The following is a 5,158-nucleotide window of genomic DNA, read 5'->3' as shown; positions in this document are numbered from 1 at the left end:
TTGGAGCGGCCTCCCGAGTTTCCCGTGCCCGCTGCCGCGTTGGAGCGGCCTCCCGAGTTTCCCGTGCCCGCTGCCGGTGAGCAGCCGTCCGAGCCTCCTCCTCCTGAGTTTCCCTTCGCTCCAGCCGGCCACCTCATCTCTGCTTCCTGCTGCGGCGACCGCCGGAACCGCCTCCGGGACTCCGCTTCCTGCGCCGGCGACGCCCGCTGGACCTCTTTTGAGGGGTCTGCCTCCTGGTTCTCCGCCCACTCTGTTGGGTAGTTTTGTTGTGGTCTCTGGCCCTCCTTCCGTCGCCCCTCCACCCGCCCTGGTTGGGTTTTGTTTTTTTTTTTGGACTCTGCTCAGGTTGGAGGTGAACAGCAACGAAGGCCCTTTGACGTCTCAGTGACGCTAAAACACAACTCGATGGACAAGCGGCAAAGAAAAAAAAAATACAGCCTGTCTAGAAGAATAATTTTCGCTGTGGTGACGTAGAATAATTGATTGATTTGGCCTTCGTCACGGTTCATGACTTCGACATCTTAGCTACTCTCCTTTCATTGTTGCATGTGCCAAGCAAGTTTACACAGAAATGCCAAAACACTTGAAAGATATTTTCTTTTTGTCTAAAGACGCGTGGAAGAATTCAACTCCAGGTGGCCAGGGACGTTAATCTGACCTTGTCTAGACACAAAACAGTTTTTTTTCTTCCCCCTCCTCTTTTATGGTTTACAAAATCCTAATTTGTTTAAGATTTGCTGATCTTTTCTTTGGTTTTCCCCTCGCATTGTCACCCGGTAAGTCTCTTGAAAACGCAGACCTTTCGTTGGATAAACAACCCAGGGCAAAGTGGAGTGGCGGCTCTGATTACTCACGACGAGCTCCGTGGAAATTTCAAAGCAAGTGTGGGGTCCGGCTGCGAGTCCTTGAAGATTTTTCCCAGCTCGTGAACGAAAAGAGACCGCCAGAGGATGTTTATTCTTTAAACTACGAAACAAAAACTCAGTCTTATTTGTTCCTCATTTAGAAGCTGTTGATGGACAAGGTATGAGGGCTACACCGAGAAAAGAGTAAAGAACGGCGTACATGGCGCCATTTACTTTTAACGCTTTTTTTTTTTTTACGTGTGATGCAACAGTGCAAAACGTTGCCTTAGTATAAAGTGATGCACTAATGTGGAAATTCAAAAATATGTTAGACCCCCTCTAAGAATGCTTATAAATACCTATTTTCATAGTTCAAATACAAAATATAGCTTCATATGCAGTAATAGAAACATTCCTAGCACTACTCCAGAAGCTAATATCTATAGCCGTCTTTATTTCTGCTCTTGGGGTACAGCCAATCACCACCCAGGAAAATAAATTGCCCTTTTTGATTGGCTGCTTTCCAAACCCCAGTCAATAGCATGTGAAGTTGTAATACTCCTCGGCATTTCAGCTTCCAAAGCTGCATTTTCTTTCAAATATTATAGATTTGCTCCATGGGGAAATCTAGCTGGATTTTCCGTGAATAATTTGGAGTTTTGTTCCACAGAAAAAAAACACAAATAAAACTGAAAGTTTACATTTTCTGAAATTAAAGATCACCCACCAAATTGTACCTTTGTTGTCAGAAGAGGTTGCTTTTGGATTCTGATCCCATCCTTTATTCATGGAAGTGTTATTGGGCAGAGCTGTGAGCCCAATGAAGGAGAAGTGACTCTCATACAGATGGGTTTTATCAGGATACTTGTCTGGTGACATAACACAAGATTCATTGTAGCTCTTAGCTTTTCTTTGTGAAATATATTTTCAAAACTCCAAATAGTCTGAAAGACAAGTCATCATGAAAAACAAGTCCTCTCTGTACTATTTCTTTCTGTTCTTGATGTTTTCTGACAAAAAAAAAAAAAACTGAATACAGGATAGAAGAACAGCTGTTGGGGGCTGCAAAAGACTTCAGACTCTTTGCTGACTCAACTTCATTGGGCAACAACACAAATGGTAATTACTGCAGATCAAAGCATGCAGCTCTGGAAAAAATTAAGAGAGCACTTAAAATGATCAGTTTTTCTGATTTTACCTTTTATTGGTATGTTAGAGTAAAACAAACTCTTGTCTTGGAAATTCCAAGCAAAAATTTAGCATTTATTTGCAGAAAATGAGGAATGGTCAAAATAACAAAAAAGATGCAGCGCTTTCAGACCTCAAATAATACAAAGGAAACAAGTTCATATTCATTGCTAATCTTTTAACTTGGGAAGACTTCAGCAATCAATTTTTGGTGGAATAACCGTGAGGTTTTCAATGGGGTTCAGTGCAGTGGGCTCTTAGTTTTTATTTTGTTTTTTTTTCCAGAGCTGTACTGATGAGTTAAAATGGCCCAGTCAAAGTTGAGACCAAACTCCAAACTCTTAACTGACACAAGACTTTAAAACTGGTGTTCATTGATGTCCTCCATTCAATCTGAGCTGCAAATTGCACTTTTCATATTTTACTTGACATGATTCTTTAGAAAACTCTTATTTTCACACAATTTTACGATTATTTGTTTTACTTGACAAAATGTAAAACTGATAATATGCATTACTCGGGTCACAACATAGGGCAAAAACAATATATTCCAAAGATGAATTGATCCAGTTGTTTAATAGCTTAGCTTAAAACATGCTAAACGGCAAGAAAAAGATGCAACATTTTTTAACCGTACCCTAGTTTCTCAACAAAACGAAAATTGATTTACAAATAAATTAGTACTGAATTCATCCAAAGTTGCTTTTCATGTTGCTTGCAACGTTTTCTTCTAGCGGTCGTTTGGAAAAACTTGTTGCATGCGGCAGGCTGGTAGACACTTCAAACATTCCTGAGTACTTTACTCAGCTGACTTGTAAATTTGAGGGTTGTCATCACAAGCCAAAATACACATTTCTTTTTTTTTTTAGTGTCTACATAGCTCAGTGAAGAGTCTACCCTACACATATGGAAAAATGAAATCTCCACTATGTAGTTTAAAGGACAAAAAAAAAAAATAACATAGCAAACTTCCTCTCAAAAACCAACTTTTCTAAGAAGTGGCTGCCTGATATGGCCTAGTGCAAATTATCAGTGGGAATCCTTTTAACTTCAAGCCCTGTCTTTTGGATGTAGAAGATTGCTACATGGTGTAATTGAAGAGTAGATCAAACGCGGAGGCAGAAGTGGTTGCTTTAGGTGGATGTCAGGTCCTACACACACGCCGTACACCGAGAAGGTTCAGAAAGGAAACAATCCTACAGATTACAGGTTGAAGGGCGTTTCCACACACACACACACGTTATGTACGAAGTAGGGATGATGGGCCATATGAATTTAAAAGTTCATCTAAATGTGTTGTGGAATTTAGCGAGACAAGACTAAAGAGTAACGATAAAAAATATTTTTAAAAATTCCCCTTGCATTGAGAGCCTGTGACTGCATGTCACTGGGGTCAAAGCCCCACAAACACAAAAAGCAAGCAAAAGTAAATCCACAAAGAATAACTCAACAATTATGAAGTAGAAGGCAACTTCAGGAAACCGCTTATATTAAGTGGTGCAATTTTATGGCTAAACAGCGACAACATTTCTGAATTCAATCAGATTTCCCCTCGCGTGGAACCCAACAGGAAAGAATTGTGAAAGTTGCGATCCCAAGAGGATTATAAACTTCTGGTGGATTGCAAATATTGCTGTATAATGATGATTTTCAAGCAAAATTCATTCAGGGAGCTTCACAGAGACTCGGCTGGCATCAGCATAAGCACAGACAAAATCTTACACGTGGGCTACAAATGGCACTTTTCTCATGTCAAGTCACTCCTGTACCAGAGGCAACATCAGACGTGTCTTACATGGACTAAGGGGAAAACCTTGTACCTTTCAGTGATGTTGTTCCTATAGGTGCATGATGTTGTTTGTCACTGTGGTTTTTCTGATGTTTCTTCTCTTTCTGCAGGTGTAGAAGCAGACTTCTAGGATGTTATTTTGTATTCTCTCTCTTTATCCCTACTATAATCTCATCTTCTTTCCCTTTCAACTTTTTCCCCCACATTTCCCTTTTCTTGAGTGCTTTACTGTCAGACAGAGCGCATAAGAAAAAAGAAAAAGTGATAATCAAATCAACTGGAAATGTGACAAAGACAACACAAAGAAGCAAATGATGGAGTAGAAGCAAAAGATCTCAAAAGCGGAGATAGATAATTTATTTTACGGCTTGGGACACACATGAACTGCAACCAGATGAAAGGCAAACAATCCCTTTTCAAAAATATCCCATAAGTTTGTTGCTATTTATTTTTTCTGGGGTTGGGAAATCAAAGATGTCACTCTAAGAAATGAAACAACAGAAACATAATAGTTTCATAAGATTCTACATCGATGAAATCTTGCCAAAAATACCCAACATACAACATATCTGTTAAAGAAAGCGTGTTTTAAAATGAACACGTTAGAACAAGAGCACGTTAGGGCCAACATATGTTTTGCAGTTGTTTACACATCAGTCTGAACATGTTTGGCCTAAATTGATGTCTCGTTCATAAAATTTCCACACTGTGGCCAAGCCGAGTTTACGTGCGCTCGTTTCGGTTTCATTCCTGATAGATCGCGTTTGTGTGTTTGTCCTTAAGGTTTACCTTTCTTCGTCCCACCACCAACTGCCCCACACCAGTCATGCACATGTACAAACACCCACATTGATCCCTAACCCTTGAATCCACCCCTACACCCCGTCTGTCATTGATAGAGTACAGATGCTATCAGAAAAGCATGCCGTCAGGTCTGGGGGAATGCGGGATAACACTGTTTGCTCTCTCAAACATTCTGGTCACCGGTTTATTTGCATTTATTCCTTTTTGGGAAGAGGTGGGAAGGGGAGGGAGAGCCCAGTGGAGTTAGATGGACTTTTTTCTGTTTAGGATTATGAGAAAGTGTGGTTCCTTCAAAAGATTAATATAGAGATAATGAAGGGTTTGTAAATTTTGAACCTGTTTTTTTCTTGCATGCATTTCTTTTTCTAAAGCAAATCATAGAGAAGCTGGACTTGTCAATATTTCCAATTTGCTATTTTGCCACTATTTGAAATGGAGATAAGCGCTTTATCTTTCTAAAAAACTTTCTTAAAACTGTGCTAGATATGGTCAGATTCTTTTTTTTTTTTTTTTTGAAAGATGCTTTCCTTTC

The 5,158-nt window shown here is 39.9% G+C and overlaps 1 protein-coding gene across 1 annotated transcript in view; it reads right to left on the bottom strand.

The window, feature by feature from the left end:
- The window catches only part of LOC103134441 (interleukin-1 receptor-associated kinase 4-like), a 14,274-nt gene extending 13,229 nt beyond the window's left edge, over positions 1–1,045 (bottom strand). The window contains exon 1 of the mRNA XM_007546693.2: positions 855–1,045. The gene's annotated coding sequence lies outside the window, so the exon portion shown is untranslated. The remainder of the gene's footprint in view (positions 1–854) is intronic.
- Positions 1,046–5,158: the final 4,113 nt, after the last annotated feature.

This window comes from Poecilia formosa, unplaced genomic scaffold (genome assembly GCF_000485575.1).
Source record: "Poecilia formosa unplaced genomic scaffold, Poecilia_formosa-5.1.2 Scaffold17, whole genome shotgun sequence".
Taxonomy (NCBI): domain Eukaryota; kingdom Metazoa; phylum Chordata; class Actinopteri; order Cyprinodontiformes; family Poeciliidae; genus Poecilia; species Poecilia formosa.
Note: the sequence above shows the minus strand (reverse complement) of the source record. Positions and strands in the feature narration are given on the sequence as shown.